The 21,804-nt window shown below is 38.0% G+C and overlaps 1 pseudogene; it reads right to left on the reverse strand.

Moving 5' to 3' along the window:
- Positions 1-12,188: 12,188 nt before the first annotated feature.
- Positions 12,189-21,465, reverse strand: LOC119086607 (annotated as a pseudogene).
- Positions 21,466-21,804: the final 339 nt, after the last annotated feature.

Here is a 21,804-nt window from a genome sequence, read left to right on the forward strand (position 1 = left end):
TCTGCAAACATACATTCAACTTTAATTCACTTGTAACTCCTCCTTTTCTTTATAATTTTTAAACAATCTCAAACCTAGTTAGAAGAACCCAAACTTAGACAACTCCTACAATCCCATATTGAAAAGCAATATTCTCAATCTAACCATTACTACTTTGAAAACTTTTAGCAAAACACCCAAAAGCAGTTTCTTAATAAAAGTCTTTATGCTTTAAAAGTAGTCTCTTAGTATATCCCATTTGCATTTCTTACTAACAAAACATGACATTAATCCACTCAAACAACAAGAAAATATTTTTTTAATTAAATAGACTAAGGAATATTAACTCTCCCTTTTCTTTATAATTTTTTTAAATCTCAAGCCTAGTTAGAAAACTCAAACTTTTCCATTTAAAAAGAACCATTTGTAACACAAAACCAGTTCCATAAATAACTCCATATTTACATAAACAATTCCATAAAACAATTCATGAATCACCAGTTATTAAGGCATATATGCATACACAAAACTGCATCCTGATTCTAGGTAGAAACAATAAATTTCTTCATTTAAACAGTTCCATTTTTAACACAAATAATACCAGAAAACTGTTCCTAGGTCATCACTAGGATGATGTAAGTAAATTCAAAGTTGTCCCATTGCAACAAAACCACTATTGTTCATTTCATTTCTTAAGTCCCCAAATTCAAATAATAATTTTTGGTATGAGCTTTCAAAAATATGAAGAAATCCATAACAAAAATCTTTTTGTAGTTTTATCTCATTTTTTAAGTTCAAAAAGAAGTAAATTCTGGTATCATACTTTCACTTCCAAATATGAAGAAACATTTTACAACCAAAACTTTTTGCAGTTACCAATTTTAGCTCAAACAAGTGTCTCTGAAACTTTCATTCTTAAGTTGGAGACATTTTTAGTTATAGTAACATTTTAAACTGCACCGTTTTTGCTGTTAGCTCAGGTTCTTCTGTGTTGCGTTGATTTTCCATGGATCTTAGTTGCGGAGACCTTATGCTGGTTCTGGCGTCCACCATTCTTAGTTTCTTAGTGGCTTCTGGAGCTTTTGAAAACAGCTCAGACTGCCTGCTTTGCAGTCTACTATGACATTATCTTCTGTGTCTCAGGTTCTTTCACCATATACATTAAGAATAGACTAATACTTAACATTTATACTTTACAAACTCGCATATAACATCTTGCAAAGCATTTAGACTCACATTCAACATTTATACCTTTTTACAAACTCACATATAACATATTAACATCTAGTTATTGATACTCCTTAAGGAAACTGTAAAACTACTTTAGCAAATATATTTTTTCAAATATATTTCTTATTTACTTATATTCATCTTTTACAACTAGCATCTTTACTTCTTACAAGCTTACATGTCTTAAGACTACCTTAGATTTACAACTAGCATCTTTTACTTATACTTCTTGCAAGCTTATATTCTTACTTCTTATTTTAATTAAGATCTTTATTTCTTAGCATGTATCTAACTTGGCAAACACCTAAAGATTTCTTAACACATATATGAGACTTAATATTTTCTAATGAGACAGAATAATTTTCTACTTCTTACTCTCAATTATTATCACTATCTCTAATAGAAAGATTCTCTTAACTAGACAGGAAGTACGCAAATCATTTCTAAAGTTCAGAGCTTACAGATAGCTTTGATATTTCTGAGAGTTCTTTTGAGACAAGAGTCTTTCTATAAAGGCTTTCTTAACTCTGGGATTTAGTAAGTTCTGTTGCTAAACAGTACTTTATGCATTTCAGATCTTTTATAACAAATCTATTAAAATCTATCTCAGTTTACAGCAAACCCAAAAGAAAGAAAAGAGAAGAGAACAAAAGCCTTGAAAGGAATATTCTGTTTCTGAATTGCTTAGCTGGCAAATCAGTCAGTTTCCCAACAGGAGAAGATAGTTGTCTAAATTGGAGTCGGGTTCCTGACCCGCAGCTTTCAGCAGGTCTGAAAACATTGCTGGAACATATTCACAATAGTCTCAAACTCCTCAACAGTCTGGAAGCCTCTTTATTCTCTTACTATCTCCAGACTGAAGATGGAACCTTAATATCAGGAAAACTGATTTAGCTGCTTTTTATACTCAAACTCTGATACAATTTTCCCTGTTCTTAATTTTTTAAAGCTGTATTGGCCTTGAGTTCTTTAACAATGGTGATGTATTTGATAGATTTTTATTAACCCAATATTTTCACCAAAACTCCTACTATTCAAAGGAGTTAAGAACACAGGTGTTCTTTCATGAAAAATATCCTTCATTAGCTTACTCTGAGAAAAAGCATTTCCAGGATTTATTGTTTCCCTTCATTATCTTTAACTCCTGATATTATTATTATCAGCTGTGATATTTAGCATTGATTTCTTATAAGGAAATTTCAGGTGAAGCAATTCCACTTTGTAAGACAGATATATTTTCTGGTTTGTTCCCATCTAAAAAGCAGTCATTTCTTTTTGAATGCCTGTTTCCTTGTCTCCTTATTAGAATTGCAAAGGAATCTCTTGTCTGTTCAAAGTAAAGAACTTTTTAAATTCCCCATACATTTCTTCTAAAACAATGTTCAGTATATAGACTGCCTTCCCTTGTTAAGGATTTTAAAATGGCTTATTGACAAACGGTTTCTAGTTAGAGGCTGTCCCTTTTACCCAAATTCATCACTTCAGGCTGAGAGTGAAATTCCCATTGAACTACTATAAAGCTCCTAGCAAAATATTTTGCACAGCTATTAGAGAAAATAAGGTATTTTCCGCAAAGGTGCCTAAACCCACTGAATATCCGAGTTCTGAATCCTTTCAATTTTTCATTGGAGCTGACATTCAACAAACTGTAGATGATTTTCCTCCTTATTATTTAAAAGCTGTATTTTAAGTTTACCATGAAAGTATTTTCTAGCTGACAAAAGTCTTTCTGGACAAGTTCGCCATCTTTAGCAGAAAAACTACCTTTCCCAGAATGCATTTCTCGATATCAGTTCCCTGTTACAAGCTAGTTTATGGACTCCATTTCCCATATTTCTTTTTGGGTCTGGGAGTCAACTTCTGCTACTTTTACCAGACTTGCTTGTGGTGGTATTGTGTTCCCCAAAATATTGTGCACCCTAATAAACTTATCTGGGGTCAGACACAGAACAGCCACTAGATAGAGAGACTAGAAAATAGTGGCATTCACACCTAGCATTACAGAGGCAGAAATCCCTCTGTGTCTCTGAGTTCAAGGGCACATTGGAAACAGCCAGGCATGGTGACACTCAACTTTAATCCCAGAAAGTGACCCCTTAATGCCAGGGAGTGATGGCAGAAATAAAAAAGATACACAATTCATGAAGACCAGAAACTAGAAGCTTTTGGCCTGGTTAAGTTTTCAGGCTTTTGAGTAGCAAACTGAGATTCATTCTGGATGAGGACTCAGAGGCTTCCAGTCTGAGGAAACAGGATCAGCTGAGGAATTGGCAAGGTGAGGTAGCTGTGGCTTGTTCTGCTTCTGTGATCTTCCAGCATTCACCCCAATAACTTTCCTCAGGTTTGTTTTTATTAATAAGTACCTTTAAGATTCCTGCTAAACTTACTTATGAAGTTTTTGATTTTGCAACAAGAGATTTGAACCAAGCATTTTAAGTTTTTAATTATGGGACATTGGGAGATTTCTCTTCTCTCCTCAGCTGGTTTAACATGTGTCTCTCCTTCATTTGACACGGGCCCAGGATCAGAACTGCATCTGCCTCATTAGTGCGCACTGAGGCTGGCATTCCTGATAGCAACTTTCCGCAGGGGCTTGTGTTTGCCTTAGCCAGTCCTTAAAAAAACAAAAGCATTTACAACAGAGCTTTTTGATAGCTCCTTCAGAGAGATTTTCTTCCACTGATAGATCTTTATGTCATTTTGCTTTGCTTTTTCCTCCCCACCAGATCTCAGGCTGCAGCTTCAGATCTCAGGCTGCTGCTCTGCTCCTCTGCTAGCTGCTTTAGGAGGTAGGGGCTTTCCCCACCTTTCGTTCCCCCCCAACCCACCCCAGACTCTGCCTCAAACTCTAGCAGCTTTTCTCAGGCCATGCATTTTCTGGGGTGGAATCTGTCCCTTCTCCATTTCTTTAGAGAGTCTTTCTCCCTGACAGTTCCCAGTTTGGTTTCAGTTTAACCCCTCTGCCCCAGAAATAGTTTTCCCAATGCCACAGTGGCAGCTTTTCTGCTTCTGAAGGTAGGGGCTTTAATCTGTCTCTATTTTCATGGTCTGTGTGGTTTGCATACAGACTAAAAATCAAGCTTCTGCCTTTTTAACAAAGGAGGTTTCTGTTCCCCCTAAACTCCGATTTTGGACAGGCGTTTTTCCCTTATCAGGCATTCACCTGACCCAGTCCCCTAGTGGGTTGCATTTGCTTGTCCTGGTGCTCAAGGACAGAGCTTATGCCAGAGGCAATCACCCCTTAGGGCTACACTCCCTCATCTCACTGGAAGTCAGTTGAAACAAAGCTTTTTTCATAAAGATGCTTTCTGATAGAAAAGAACTTTACTCCTTGTTAGTTCTCCCTTCTACCCTGGCTGGACATCTCCCCAGACAGTGTTCCTGACTTGGCAGAGCAGTTCAGCTTTATTGCTTTCCCAGAAAGGTCTTTTCTCTGATAGGAAAGCTTTTCTCATATTTATTTTTACACCTGTGGACACTGCATAGTCTCACCTATCCACTCAGGACTTGCAGGAAAGGGGACAACTGTGCCATTTCCACTGGCTTTAGCTTTGTTCATTAGTGGTTAGTTTTCCCCTGGGTCCTGCACCTTCCTGCCTCAGCTTTGTGCTCCAGAAGTTGCTTACAGCTGCAGGAACCCTGGTATACCCAAATGTACTCAAACTCTGAGTTGCTTACTAGTTGGTTCTCAATTGTTGGTTAGAAGCTAGGATACAATGCTTAACAGAGTTTGCATTGCTTCAGGAGATCTTTGCCTTAGGGCATTTAGGAGCACCTTTTCATAGATGCTCACTCAGAAACAAAACCCTTGCTGCCTCAAGCTCAGCTGTAGCTGAAAAGCTTGGCTTTTTTGCTTTTCCTAGGTAAACAGTTTCCTGCCCTATTGGGCTGGCTCTTTATAGCTTTTCACCCACACTCTCCCAAGCGTTTCCCTCAGCTTCTGACCCACTGTCTTTTACTAGCTTTAAGAGACAGAGCTTAGAAGAGAGGTTTTTAAGAACTTGTCTCTGCCTCCTGCATTGCAGGGAGGATTTTTAAAGCTTTAAAGGCAGAACTTAGAGAGGTTTTTCTGTCTTAAGAGATTTGTTTTCCCTTAGCTCATCACAGGTGATTCCCATACTAATATCTTCAGGTGATTCTAATTTTTGTCATTCTGAGAGAGACAGTTCTGAAGAGTAAGTTTTTTAAGAGCTTTTAGTTTGAGAGCGAAAGATTAAGACTTTTTAGAGATTTTTTTTTCCTCCATGTTTTTCAAGAAAAGCTTTTTAGTTTAAGATTTTTTTCCCAAGGGGGAGAAAGACCAACTTTTCCCAAAACTTCTGAACTTTAAACTTTTTGGCTTCTTACACCCCCATTTTTGCTTCAGGGAGAAATCACTTTCTCCTGCTGCTTGGACTTAGCATTTCAGCTATCACCAGGTCAAAAGCTTCCATAGGAAACTTTTTCTTCCCCATTAGCTCAAAGAAGAGCTTTTTTACTACCCGTAAAGCTCAAAGAAAGATTTTTCCCCCAGTTTGCTTTCATAGTCCCCAAAGTTAGAAAATTGAAGAGTTTTTCTGTCTACTTGCCTTACTTATCTTGAATAGATTTTTTTCTACACGATCTTACACTTCTAAGTTTTTCCTACAATGTATTACTACACTATACCTTTGTGAAACCTCAGTAACACTCCCCCCCACCCCCCGCCACTCTATCCCCTACAGACTAAGAGGAGCTTAAACCAGTATTCCTAAGTGTAGATAAGAACTTAGACCCCTTTTTCCCAGGTGGCGTTATCAGCTACAGAAACTTAAAAAAAAAAAAAAAAAAACACAGAGTCAGGACATTCGACCTTCTGGCAGAGTGGTCATAAATCATTCCAAACTTCCCGAACCCCTGAAACAGCTCGTAAAACTCCTAAACATGGTTGCTGAACAAACGAGAAATAAAGATAACATGAAAGACTAAGAAAGAGAACTGATATGAACCAAAGAAAGGGAGGCAGGTTATAGTAAATGAATTATGTGGTCTGTGCCTTTAAGAACTAGCCTCTCAAAGAAAGGGGCATGATGCCTATGAGAGGTTTGGAACAGACACCACCTGCCAAGGCTTGTAAAAGTCATGAAATAAACATTGCTTTTGCATTCTGTACCTAAAGTCTCAGGTGGCTTCTTTGGAGATGCAATCTGGGCATAACACCTTTTACTTAAGTTTCACTGCTAGAAATTGAGAAAGAGATAGAAGATAGAAATTTTGATAAAAAGAGTTTTTTTTGTGCTGCAGCATCAGACATCCTTCCAGTCTGTATTTTCCTTTTCTCTCAAGGATAGAAACACCTGTCCCTTAATATTCATATTTCATATTCCATTACAACACTGGACATGTCCCTTTCTACTGGCAGGGCCTAACTCACACTTTAGCCAAAACCTCTGTAATAAAACCATTATTTTCCTTTGTCTTTAGTCCCTATTACTTTGTCTTTAGTTCCCCCCCCCTTTTTTTTTCTTTTTCTTTCTTTCCTTTTTTTTTTTAGTCCCTATTCATGGGGCCATTCTGTGGTACATTTACCCACCAACCCCACAGTTCCCCAGAGTGTTCTTGAGTGAAAGCAGTAGGAAATATTAAATAGAAAGATTTAGATTGTGGAGATGAACAGATAGAAATTAAAGGATAGTCTCAAGAGGGCCTGGAACCTATTCCAAAGGCCCCGTCTCTGCCCTAGAGTATTTATGGAGACACCAAGGGGTGGAGCAAAAGACCTCCCCCCAGCACAGCCAAGTGCAGACCATCTCAGGCACCTACACTCAAGCCTGTGGTCCTAATCATCCTCTATGCGGACCTGCTAGGGACCTTAAAATGGGCTCCCACACCCAGAAAGAAAAAGACTTCATGTTTGGAACAGGAAACATTAAATTGGGTTGGTGGAGGGTGTAGCAGGAATCTTAAAAGTTCTTATTAATAAAATCAAACCCGAGGCGAGTTATTGGGGTCCATGCTGGTAGATCAGAGAGACAGAACAAGCCACAGCTATCTCACCTTGCCAGTTCCTCAGCTGGTCCTGTTTCCTCAGACTGGAAGCTTCTGTGTCCTCATCCCAATGGCTCTCAGCTGAACTGCTGCTGGAAAGCCTGAAGCTTAACCAGCCACATGCTTAACCAGCCAAATGCTACTAGTTTCTGGTCCTCACGCCTTATATACATTTCTGCTTTCTACCATCACTCCCTAGGATTAAAGGCTTGCTTCCTGGGATTAAAGGCATGAGTCACCAAGCCTGGCTGTTTCCAATGTGGCCTTGAACTCACAGAGATCCAGATGGATTTCTGTCTCGGGATTGCAAGGATTAAAGGCGTGTGCTATCACTGCCTAACTAGTGGCTTTTCTGTTCTCTGACCCCAGATAAGTTTATTAAGGTACACGATATTTTGGGGAACACAATACCACCACAGGAGGGGAAGGCAGTTTAGAGAAATGACTATAGGGAGGGGCAAATAACATTAAAGACTTTAAAAAGGCCTAATGGAAACTTACTATTTTAGAAGCTCCCTAAACTATATATATGACTTTAAATGGAATTACCATACAATGAGAAGACAATGACTCTCCTAGATACATTATGCCACCAAATGGAAAACACAGCACAAGGAACTGTTCACCACTTTGGGGTTGTTGGTCAGTGAATTCCTGTTTCCTCCAACATAACAGGCTATTGCCATTGCTCTTGGTTACCCTTCAGAATTGGTACTAAGAGCCACACAAGAGAGTCATAGAACATGGAGAAATTAAGATGGCATTGGCTGGTAAAATTCATCCCTATTGCCTAATATCCATAGTGCTGGAAAGTGCTAGGCAAGGTACAGGAGGAGGAATATAGTCTTTGATCATACTTTGCTGTGAATCTTGCAAGCTACAATAATAACTGTCCTGACAAAATATGATCACTGGTTAAAAGTGGCATCACTGGAGTAACCAACCACATTTTTATTTCATTAAAATTCTACCTCACAAGATGAAACCCATACCTGGCACCATTGTGTGCCAAGAACCTAAAAAGCTTATAGGACATAGAGGAAAAGGATTACTACTATTTGATTAAAAGTAGATAGTATTAAGCCACATATTAATGACTTATTGTTGTACCCATAGATCAATGAATGTCTTAGGTCTCATCTAAAGATCTTCTATTTGCAGTAGATGCTGATTAATACAAGACTCATACTGACCAATAAGCAGCAAAAAAGAGAATGCAGAATTTTCAGCCCTAAATCGAATATATATTTATTACACCACATCCTCCAATGGCCCTGGAATTATTGTAGAAGAAAGGGGTAAAGAGTATGAGATCCAAGGTGATGGATGAATATGCAGAAACATTATCTTCTGGACACAGCAGGGTAACTTGTGAAGCAGAGTTCACATGTGAACTCACAGGATTTGTGACGGCATGCACAAAGCCTGAGCAAGCTCAAGCCAGACCAAATGTCAGCATTGAGAGGGTAGTTGAGCAAACAATCCCACCTCTATCCTTATCTATTGGCAATTATTAGCTGCTGGAAGAGGGAGAAAGTTTTCATTAAGAGTGTAAGTTGACTAATCTCCAGGAAAAGACCACATATCAAGAAATATTTGTGCAGCAAATAATTGGTATTGAAGTACTTTAAAGAGAGGACACGACTTTGTGTGGATATGGATGGAGGGTGTATCTAGCATGAATGATTCAGAGATTAAATATGATTGGAATATACTGTATCAAATACTCGAAGCCTTTTTAAAAAAAGGAAAAAATGAAGGTAGCTGAATGTGAGCCTGTGACTATTACCTGAAAGTGCAAACTGACATAAACTCTTTTATAGTCCAAGAAACGTTTGGTCCTGGTGTTTACAGCAGCAACAGAGAATCAAACTAGAATAAAATTCAAGTATAAATTCCAGGTTTATATTTTCCATACAAATAGAATAATAAGAAAAATGTAAACCTGGAATGATTGGACATATTTCTGATTTGTCTTAAATACTAATATTCCAGTATGACAGGGGACTTGAATTTATAGTGTCAAAGGCTGCTGACCATTCAACATACTTACAGTACAAGCAATGGACTAGATTTCAAAATAGAGAAGAATTACCCAAGAATATGAATTTTTAAAAATCAAAATAGAAAGGAGAATAGAGACAACAGAACATAAAAGATAAACTGATTATCAAGATAAAGTTAATACTTTCAAAGTAGTGACAGCTAAATGAGATTTTTATTTTAAAAACCTAAATTAAAAAAAAAATTCATTGCAACTAGATGCAACTCAGTATATACTACTTTCATATCAGAATACATGTGTAAAATAAATATGCCAAGAACAAAGTAAATACAGATCCCCAAAGAGGAACAATAAGGAAATGGACTTAGCAGGGTAGTCTCAGACATCACTGATACTCTGTTCCCAGGGAGGTAAGCAGAACAAACTTAAATTTTGAGGGAATTTCTCATTTCACAATGAAAAAGCAAACCAAGTTATTCATAATATAGTTCTATGATGGGTCATAACTAGGATAGTAAATTTCAACACAAACTGAAGAGAATTTGTTTTCATAACTATGTCTTAATTACCCTAAGATTAACAAAATAAGGAGAATGGTTTCAAAGAGCAATGATAAAATGAAAAGTACATAAAGGAGAATTGACAAAAGATCATTATATAATTACAGTAGAGAAAAATAAGGAAATTATTTTAGAAGAAATGAAAAATTACCTCAAAATCACAACGTCCTGGAACTTTTAAGTCATGTAAATGTTACTTTCTAATTAAAAAAAAGTATAGAAGTCTAAATAACATATAACCAGAAAAGGATAATTTATCAGACCAGCATAAGCTAGGCCTTACTGAGATGTGAAAGTTACTATGACAACAGAACTCTAAGGCATCTCTGAGTTTACATTCCAGCAACCAAAATGGCCACCTCATCTGCATACAAGTATCACAAAGTCTAAAGCATAGATATTAAAAACATAAATTGATATAAATTTAAAGATGAAATTAAAAGTCCAAAATAAATTAGATTATTAAAATTCAAAACATAGTATGAGAAAGGGGATGACAAAGAAATCATTTAGAGACATTAAATTAATTGACAGATGTGAAAGTTACTGAAAATTAGACCACTATAATTCCAATTGGAAAAAAAATGAAGATTCAAGAAGATGTAACTGATATTCCTCCCACCTACTGGAATACCTACTGGAATACTAATAGAGCAATGATAAAACTCTAATAAAATTTCCTAAATTTGTGGATAAAGCTAAAACTTAAACAAAACTGAGAAAGGTAACATCCCTAACCTAACTACTTGCTGCTTCATGGATGATGGAAGTCTAAGGGATGCTGGTGGCAGTATTCCTGCCTGGAAGGAATCACAGAGCTCTGCCTCACGGTACAAGCTCCTGAACAGCTGCTACTCCTGCATGGTAAGTGAGCTGATCTTCAGGCACATTGCATCATTGCCACACTACCTCCACAGGAAACACCTGGGCATCTGTAAGCAGCTGGATGGGAAGCTACTACATTGCTCTGACAGTGGCAGAATTCTTTATAAGGCATACCATTTCATCTTTAGACTCCCCTACTGAAGAAACCCGTGATGTGTCCCCATCGCATGATAACATCAGAGTTGTGCATGAACTGGGAGCTGTTTCTGATGATAAAGGTCACATTCTTCATAGTGTTGGATCCTTTTGTTGTTGTTTTCATTTTCAGTCATGGAGGCTATTTAGTACATGTGCATTTTCAATGCCTCTACCCATAAAGATGAGCAGATATCACTTGAGGAATTAGAAACCCCAGAGACAAATGTGAGTGGTGAACTGGAATTTGATGTATTTTGTTGTAATACATATCCTTCTGGATGTTCTGCATTCTAGGAAAATTTAATATCATGAGTTGTCAACCCAAGAGCTAGGTTCTAATGACATAGTAAAGATTGGCCCTGAGGACGTGGTTGGAAAAACAAATCAAGAAATAATAAGAGAAGACCCAGAAACATAGTTGTCAGTTGATAGTGTGACAAATTTTGCAGAGGTCACCTCAAAGGAAGGGGTAAGTTATAGACTAGTAATAGTATGAATGACCTGGGAGGGGAAAGGGGAAGACCAAGACCTTATTTTCCAAATTAGTCACTCTGGTGGCTACAATTATTATCTCCTTGGGTGTGGAGGCAGTTAGGAGGCTGATCCTACTTCAGTTCCAGAGTCACCTAAGACAAAGCCATTGTCTTAATCATTTGCTAAAATATTTATGCAGAGTAAATGAATGAATGATTTGTATTGTGTGAAATATTTGTGTGTAGCAGAATTTCACAAAGTAATGAGCACTTATTTAGGCATTGATAGTGAGTTACTAACAATAACAAAACTAACTAAAAATTAAAAGAAACTAGGCAATATCAGTATTATTAACATGTTATTTAATTGTATACAGCATAGAATAGTAGCAACTCTAAAACAAATTGAAATAAAGATGAATGTATAATGCCTAGTTAAAGCAAGTTTGTAGAGACTAAGTTGACTTAAAATATTTTTTATTGATTAGGAATTTCATAAGTGAACATAATGTGTTGTGCACACTACACCCCTTAATTTTCTCTCCTCTAATTCCTCCCTGTTTTTACCATCACTATGACTTCACAATTTCATGTTTTTTTCTTTTTTTAATTTGTCTCTTTTTTTGAAACCTACAATCTCTATATAATGTAGCCAATGTGTGCATAGGTAGCCTCTTATGGGATGCATTCCTGAAGAAAACTGAATTTCTTTCCCAACAGCCATCAATTGCCAACAACTCTTCAGCTAGGGTTGAGATTTTCTGATGTTTATCCCTTTTATGTTGAGATTTTTGTATGGTATAAATGTTTTCTTTTTTCCCTTAAATGTTTTTTTTTTCATCCAGTATATTTTGATGATTTTTTTGAACAAAGACTTTTTTAATGAATATATTTTACAAATACACTGAAGAATCATGCAATCCTGCTTGCATTGGATGTAATCCTGGTCCACAAGTCTGCACATTGCTTTGCAACTGGACCTGTGATAGCACAAACTTTTATCTTGCCTTTATTGTTTACTATGACTCCACCACTGTCTTCAAAATAAAGAAACACCCCATCTTTTCTTTGATATGACTTTCATTGTCGAATTACCACTGCTAGATGGACATTTTTTTTCTTAGTTCTGGTTTGCCTTTCTTAACCGTGGCCATCACCATGTTACTCACACCTGTAGCTGGAAGTCCCTTGATTCCCTTAACAGAGATGATATACAAATTTTTGGCTCCTGTATTGTCAGCACAGCTGATCACAGCTCCTACTGGAAGACCCAGGGAAATCTGGAATTTCGCTCTGGAGGACCACGTCTTCACTTCAAAATCTTGAATGCCTGGTAATGACTTTTTTCATCTCTCGCAATTCCTCTCAGATGTTAACCCACCCAACTTTACATTCTCTCTCTTCTCTTTAAAAATACAAAAATGAAACTCAAAACAATAAAAATTAAGACAAAAATGAATTAAAACTAAGCAAAAAGCTCAGGATATATATATATATATATATATACATATATATATATATATATATATATATATATTATACACACACATATAAAATCCTGGAGTTGTTTTGTGCTGGAACCTGTGCATGGAACCTGTCATGGAATGTGGTTGATAAAACCAGGGACACTTCATTGGAGAAAATTGATTCTCCCTCTGCCAGCAGTTATCAATTTCAAATAGCTTCTCAGAGGTGGGTCCTCATGTCTTATCTTTCTCAGTGTTAGGACAATGTGGATTAAATCCATGCAAGTCTTGTGCTTTCAACCACAGTCTGTTTGAGTTCAAACATGCATAAGTCCTAGAGTGTCTGGAAGAAACTGTTGCTTTGAAGTCATCCATTCCTTTTATCTCTTAAGAACTTTGCACTTGGCCGGGCGGTGGTGGCGCACGCCTTTAATCCCAGCACTCGGGAGGCAGAGGCAGGCGGATCTTTGTGAGTTCGAGGCCAGCCTGGGCTACCAAGTGAGTTCCAGGAAAGGCGCAAAGCTACACAGAGAAACTCTGTCTCGAAAAACCAAAAAAAAAAAAAAAAAAAAAAAGAACTTTGCACTCTTTCTTCCTTGTAGAACACGGAGCCTTGAAGGAAGGAGTTTGATAAAGATATCCCCTTTAGGACTGAGTGCTCTAAAGTCTCTCACTCTCTGAACATTGTCCATTTGTGAGTCTTTTTGTTAATTCCCATCTACTGCAAAAAGCTTCTCTGTTGAGAGTTGAGTGAGGCATTGAACTATGGGTATAGCAATATATCATTAGAAATCATTTTAATGCTATGTTCTCTTAGCAGAAAATTGTAGTAGGTCTTCCCCGAGGACTATGACCTGTCTAGACTGAGGTTCTTGCCCATAATTATCAGTTTAAGGTATGAGTTCCAACTCATGGAGTGGGTCTTAAAAAAATAAAAAGTAGTTGGTTACCTCCATACAATGTGTGTCTCTATTTTACCAGTATATCTTGTAGGCAGGTCACTACTGTAGGGCACAGAGTATGCAGAGTACCTTACAGCACAGTGAATTTTATTCAGGAGGGGGTGAAGTTTCCAGTTGATCAATAGCTTGAATTCTCAAGGTTCAGTGACATAAGTAAGCAATATGATCATACCCTTAGGTTGTAGAGAGAATTCAATACCCTTGGCAACAGCCTGTGATGTTTGGTGGTCGGTGGGTGGGTGTTCCATTGGAATCCTGTGTCCAATGATTTAATAAGAAATAACTTATTCCTAGAACTGGAGGTGTTACTTGGTGGCATAAGATGTCTATTTGGGGCATCTCCCCCTTTATACAGTTATTTCATTTAAATTCCTTTCAAATACACAAATACATATACATACAGATGTTTTTACAGTAGTATATCTCCAGATGGCTTTTTATAAGGTCTTTCATCCTAACAATGTTAATTGTTCCTTTCCATATTTGTTGCTATACCCCTGTCTCCCATCTTCCTTCCCACTTAATCTTGCTATCCTAGTTTCACCTTTATTTCACCGTAACACTATATTCTACTTCTCTTCCTTGGAGGATCCTCCTCTCCCTCCTAGGACCTTACTAGCTACCTAACTGCTGTAGTTATTTGGATTGCAGTACATATACCTAAAGCTTAAAAAGTAAAATTCATTTGAAAAGGATGCATAAAATATTTGTCTTTATGGATCTGTGTTACCTCACTTGAGAATAATTTTTTTCTATTTCCATAAATTTACATACAAATTCCATAACTTAATTTTTCTTAACAGCTGAATAACATTCCATTGTATGAATATACTACATTTTCATTATCTATTCATTAGTTGATGGGCAATAAGATTGTTATCCACTACTGCTATTTCTGTTGTTATTGATGTTCAGCTTTAATCTATAGTGGTCATAAAAAATGCAGGGTATTATTCAGTTTCCTTCTATCTGCTGAGAATTTCTTTGTGTTTTCAACTTTAAAGAAAAGGAGGTACTAAAAGTCAATGTAATCTGTTGTGTTTGGGTGGAATGGTCTGTAAATGTTTGCTAGGTCTATTTGTTTTATATCATTACTTAACTCTAGCATTTCTCTGCTTCATTTTTGTCTGGAAGATCTGACTATTTGTGTGAGTTGAGTTTTGAAGTCATCAACTATCATTAAGTGATGGTTTATATGTGCTTCTTTTATGAACTTGAGTGCTTTTGTGTTTGGTGTATAAATACCTAGAATTTTAAAATCCTCTTGATGAATTTTTCCTTCAGTAAATATGTAGTATACTTCACTATCTCTAATGATGAGTTTTGATTTGACGTCTATTTCATAAGATATTAAAGTAGTTATACCAGCTTGCTTCTTTGTTCCATTTGCTTGAAATAAATTTTTCTGTCATTTTCCTCCTGAGGAGATGCCTGTCCTCAATGATGAAGTGTATTTCTTAGATGCAGCAGAGAGATGCATGCTGTTTTCTAATCAATATATTAGTCACTGTCTATTGGAAAGTTGAGATCTTTAATGTTAAAGAGCTATCGATGAGTAGTGTTTATTGACTCCTGTTATTTTGTTGTTGAGGTGTGGTTTTCCCCCCTCTTTTATTTACTCTTCTGGAATTATTTATTCTTTGTGTTTTCTTGTGTGTAGTTAATTTCTTCAGACTGAAATTTTTATTTTTGCTTTTTCTAGTGCCTGTTGTAGAACTAGATTGGTGAACACAAATTGTTTAAATCTGGTTTATCATGAATGTTTTTCTTTATTTATTGAAATTGATATTTATCCATCGTATAGTAGTCTGGGTTGGCACCTGTAGTCTCTCAATGCCTGTAGAATATCCATTGCAAGGGCTCTTCTGGATACCAGAGTCTCCATTGAGAAGTCACGTGTTATTCTAATAGGCCTGTCTTTATATGTAAGTCTATGTTTTTCCCTTAAAGGTCTTTTTTTTGGTTTTTTGAGACAGGGTTTCTCTGTGTAGCTTTGTGCCTTTCCTGGATCTCCCTCTGTAGACCAGGCTAGCCTTGAACTCACAAAGATCCACCTGCCTCTGCCTCCCAAGTGCTGGGATTAAAGGCATGTGCCACCACCGCCCAGCTCCTTAAAGGTCTTAATATACTGTTTTTATTTCTGTACATTTAATGTTTTGATTATTATGTGTTATGGGGGATTTCATTTTTGGTCCTGTCTATCTGGTGTTCTGTGTGATTCTTGTAAGTTTATAGGCATCTCTTTGTTTAGATTCGAGATTTTTTTTTTTCTGATTTTGTTAAAATTACTTTCTGTGCCTTTGACCTGGGTTTTTCCCCTTCTTTTACACCTATCATTTGTAGGTTTGGTCTTTTCATAGAGCCTCAGATTTCACAGATGTTTTGTTCTGCATTTTTTCAGATTTAACATTTTATTTGACTAGGCAATCTTTTTCTTCTACTTTGTCTTAAGAGTGGAAATTCTTTCTTCTGTGACTTTCATTTTTTCATGAGACTTATCTCTGAGGTTTTTGCTTGACATCCTAAATTTTCCATTTCCAGTTTTATTTCAGTTGAATTTTCTTTAGTGAATCTGTATTTTTTTCAGATTTCAGATTATATGACTTCATTGAAAGAAAACAAACCTCTATCAAAATTATTAAAACTGATAAATAAATTAAGATGCAAGAAGAACACATATCAGCATTTCATATATCAATAATGAAATTACTGGGAAAGAAATCATGAAAAAACACCATTCACTGAAGTTATAAAGATACCTAGGAATGCATTTAACCAAGACATGAAAAGACCTCTATAATTAAAATTATAAAATACTTAAAAAAGAAAAAATAGGGATGTCTTTCATGTCCATTCATTGGAAGAACTGATATTTTTTATCTTTCTTTTTATTGAAAATTGTTTTTATCATACAATAAATATTTTTATATATATTTTATTTTACCATACTATTCAGTTCTACATAATAGCCACAGATTCCCTTGTTCTCTCCCTTCCTGCCCCCTTCTCCTTCCCCCCAGCCCACCCCCCATTCCCACCTCCTCCAGATCAAGGTCTCCCCCGAGGACTGAGATCAACCTGATAGACTCAATCCAGGCAGGTCCAGTCCCCTCCTCCCAAATTGAGCCAAGCGTCCCTGCATAAGTCCCAGGTTTCAAACAGCTAACTCATGCAATGAGCCCAGGACCTGGTACCACTGCCTAGATGCCTCCCAAACAGATCAAGCCAATCGACTGTCTCACCTATTCAGAGGGCCTGATGCAGTTGGGGGCCCCTCAGCCTTTGGTTCATAGTTCATGTGTTTCCATTCATTTGGTTATTTGTCCCTGTGCTTTAGCCAACCTTGGTTTCAACAATTCTCGCTCATATAAACCCTCCTCTTTCTCGCTAATTAGACTCCCGGTGCTCCCCCCCGGGGCCTAGTCGTGGATCTCTGCATCCAGATTCCTCAGTCCTTGGATGGGGTTTCTGGCACAACTATTAGGGTGTTTGGCCATCCCATCACCAGAGTAGGTCAGTCCCGGCTGTCTCTCGACCAATAAATCTTGATTACAGTTTTGTAGCCTGAAGTTTCTCCGTCCTACCCGGCCCTGGGGTCCCCAGTTTCTCCTATCCTGCCCAGCCCTGCAGTCCTGCCGCCACTTATAAAATAATCACTCAGAGTCTTAATATTAATTGCAAATGCTATGTGGCCTACTGGCTCAGGCTTCTTGCTAGCTAGCTCTTACAACTTAACTCAACCCATAACTATTAATCTATGTATTGCCACATATTCCATGGCTTTACCTGCATCCCATTACATGTTGCTCCTTGGATGGTGATTTGGCATTCCCCCTTACTCTTCTTTTTCCTTTCACTATACTTCTTGTATTTTCCTGCCTGGCTCCATCCTTCCCTGCCACAGACCAGTGCAGCTTTTTTTTTTTATTAGCCAATGTGTGTAACACACATTCACAGCATACAGAAAGACATCCCACAGCAGTTTCCTTTCCCTCTGTTCCTTCTAAGTTCCTCCCCACCTCCCTTCAACTTTGGATCCATTCCCTTTGTCTCTCATTAGAAAAAACAGGCTTCTAAGTGATAACAACCAAATATGATAAGATAAAATGTAATAAGATAAAGCCATAACTGCTGTGGGATGGTCTGTATGTCAAATTGCTCTGATTGGTCAATAAAAAAAACACTGATTGGCCAGTGGCTAGGCAGGAAGTATAGGTGGGACTAACAGACAAGAGAAAAAAAAGAACAGGAAGGCAGAATGAGACACTGCCAGCCGCCACCATGACAAGCAGCATGTGAAGATGTCGGTAAGCTATGAACCACATGGCAAGGTATATAATGGAAATGGATTAATTTAAGCTATAAGAACAGTTAGCAAGAAGCCTGCCACGGCCATACAGTTTGTAAGCAATATAAGTCTCTGTGTTTACTTTGAGTGGCTGTGGGACTGCAGAGATTTGTCCTGACTGTGGGCAAGGCAGGAAAACTCTAGTTACAAAAAACTATCATATAAACTCATGAACAAGAACCAGAGACCCACTTGTTCTTACACTCACACTTTGGCTTACAATCTATCCTGTTTGCAAGATGTGCTAAAGCAAAGGTGACACAGAACATGTGGGAGTATCCAACCAATGACTGATTTGACTTAATGCCCACTCCATGAGACAGAACCCATACCTGGCACTGCTTGGGTGGCAAAGAACCAGAGTCTAGATAGTACAGAGACCTAGGGTAAAACCAAACTCTACTGATATAAAAAAATCACTAACATGACCTCTAGTGATAGTCTGCTATACTTGTAGATCAGTGTCTTATTCGGCCATTGTAAGATAATTTTCCTCCTGTAGTATATGGGAACAGATGTAGAGATCAGCAGCCAAACATTACATTGAGAGAGAGTCTAAATTGGAGGTCTCCATCAAATTCCTCCTTTCAAAGATCAGGAAATCTTGTAGAAGCAGATGTAGAAAGAATGTAAAATCCAAAGGGGATGGAGTACATCAGGAAAACAAGGCCCCTTAAATCAACACAAGCAAAGGCTTTTATGAACTCAGAGACTTAAGCAACATGCACAGGGCCTACAGGTGTTGGCACTAGGTCCTCTATGTATGTAGTGATTGTACTTCCATTCAACAGTTTGTGCTTTTACAGTCTTCATTCGTGCATTTACTTACATCATCCTTAAGTTTCACGAAAATACTCATAATTGCTATTTTGAAGTCCTTGCACTGAGTTTCAGTTAAATTGTTTTTTCTCAGGTCCTGTTTGCAATAAGATTGTTGGCTTCTCGAGAAACAGTATTGTCTTAGTTGTCTATGATTGTTTTTGCAGTAGCATCCATTATTGTGGTGTTTAAAGTACTACTTGGACTATATATCTGGTATTGTCTTTTTTATGGTATTGTCTTTATTGTATTTGTGTTCCATTCTTTGATTATTGTTGTCCACTCTGGGTCTTAGCCAAGTATGGTGGCTGAGGGGAGTAGTTATAAAGAACTAGGAGGACCATGGGTCCACTACATGAGGCAGATTCCCTAGGGGGTCAAGTTCTGCTGCAGGAGGGGCTCCTACTGATAGACTGCAATAGGACTAAGAGTAAATCTGGTAAAAGCAGGATGGAAGACAGGAAGGAAAACACAATTTTCTTACTGAGTCTCAGCCTAGTGTGGTAACTGGTAGTCCCATGTAGAAAATGTTTTGTGGTTCTGCAGATCTCAAAAAGATATAGGGATGGGCTAGAAGAAAAGACTAAAACAAGCTGGTTTGATGTTATCTCCTGTATGCAAGCAGTCTCAGCTTCTTTCAGTTCATGTGAAACTTGGCTGTTCTTTCTGCAAAACAGGTTTGCTGTAAGCATCCAATGTTTTTAGTGCTTAAAAATCTTACTGATCCATCCTAGAGTTGTAGGAGTATTAGATTTCCCTCTAGTACCTATGATCTACCTAACCTCGGGTTCTTGTCCCCATCACAAGTGCCACGCATGAGTTCTGTCTTGTGTAGTGAACCTTAAATATAATCAGAAAGTGGTTGGTTTTTCTATATCATTTGTGTCACTATTGTAGCAGTTTGAATATTTTGCCAAGCTAGTAATTATTGCGGGTTATGTGGTTCACAGCTGACGAAGACCTTCCAACACTATTAAAGTCATTCAATAGGTATGAATCTTTCCAAATAATACCAACATGATCTCTCCATCTTCTATGTGAAGTCTGCAGCAACAGGGTCTCACCATCAATTCTGGAGGGTAAATAAGAGCAATGCCAATAGTCTACAATGCTATAGAATCTGTGAGATACCACTGACCAACATCTCCAAAAGAGGTAACTCATTCAGAGCACTGAGAGTTTTATTTGATAAACTTTGTTATCTCGGAGAATCACTAGCTTTATGTTTTAAAGTAACTCAGTTTAAACTTGTTTTAATAAATGCATAGGAAGCAAGATGTGGTGGTGCATGCCTTTAATCTCAAAACTTGCGGGAAGGAGGCAAGCATATCTCTGAGAGTTCAAGGTCAACCTTGTCTACATAGTAAGTTCCAGAATAGCCACAGCTACATACTGAGACCCTGTCTCACAAAAAAGATAACAAAAATGTATATGTATACTTCAGGAAGTATCTTCAGTGGTAGCTTTTTATTTTGACTTTTAAAAATCTTTTATATTAGTTATCCCTCTTTATATCTCTACTTTTACCCTGACTTCCTACCCCACTTAACCTTTCGTGCTCTGTTACTCCCTATCTCTTTCATATTACCTACATTCTATCTTCCTTATCTTAAAATCTGCACCAACTCCATGGCTCCTTACTGGCTTCCCAGATTCTTTTGAAACTCCAATTTAAATACATATATGCTGTGGGATGTTCTGTATGGCAAATGTGTTGCTCTGATTGGTCAATAAATAAAACACTGATTGGCCAGTGGCTAGGCAGGAAGTATAGGCGGGACTAACAGAGAGGAGAAATAAAAGGACAGGAAGGTAGAAGGAGTCACTGCCAGCCGCCACCAGGACAAGCAGCATGTGAAGACGCTGGTAAGCCACAAGCCATGTGGTGAGGTATAGATTTATGGAAATGGATTAATTTAAGCTATAAGAACAGTTAGCAAGAAGCCTACCATGGCTATACAGTTTGTAAGCAGTATAAGTCTCTGTGTTTACTTGGTTGGGTCTGAGCAGCTGTGGGACTGGTGGGTTACAAAGATTTGTCCTGACTGTGGGCAAGGCAGGAAAAATCTAGCTACACATGTATCTAAAGATGAAAATCTGGAATCCACATATAGTAGAGAACATATGACTTATCTGAGTCTGTGTTAGTTACCTCACATAGAGTATTTCCAGCTAAATACATTTACATGTAATTTCATTTTTTAAAAGCTGAATAATACTCAGATCTGTGTGGTGCAGCACAGGATCAGCCTTTGGGTAATAATAATGGCCCTAGGTAGCAGGCCGGGCCCCTGACATCTGCGTTGCTTTTTGTAACAATACAGACCATGACTATCCACACACCTCAGCTGCAGTTGGTCCATGGACCCAGACATGGTCCTTGGCAACAGCCTAGACTCAGATGCCACTATGGCCCCAATTGGCAGTACAGGCCATTGAGATTGATATGGACACAGCAACAGCATGGCTCTTGAATACCCACCTGGCCAAACGTGGCAGCTCAGATCCCAGGCATCTACATAGTGTTTGATGGCAACAGGAACCTTAGACATCAGCACAGTCCCTGACTGTAGCATGGCCACAGACCCAGACATAGCACCAACCACAGCTCAGGACCCACATAATGTCATGGCCCCAGGTGATAGCACATTTCACTCAAGTCTGTATGGGCCTAGAAGTGGCACAGCCCTCTGACACCAACATGGGGACAGGTGGCAGCCCAGATTCTGGGCCTCCATGTGGCCTTTGGTGACAACACAGGCCACAGACATCAACATATACTCAGGATGCAGTAGGACTATGGACTCAGACATGGTCCTTGGAAACAGTCCAGGCCTGGATGTCATCATGGCAGTAGTTGGCATTGAAGATCACTCAGATCAGCATGACCCCAGTGACAACATAGCCCTCAAATTCTAACATGTCCCTAGGTT

This window comes from Peromyscus leucopus, chromosome X (genome assembly GCF_004664715.2).
Source record: "Peromyscus leucopus breed LL Stock chromosome X, UCI_PerLeu_2.1, whole genome shotgun sequence".
In the NCBI taxonomy this organism is placed as follows: Eukaryota; Metazoa; Chordata; class Mammalia; order Rodentia; family Cricetidae; genus Peromyscus; species Peromyscus leucopus.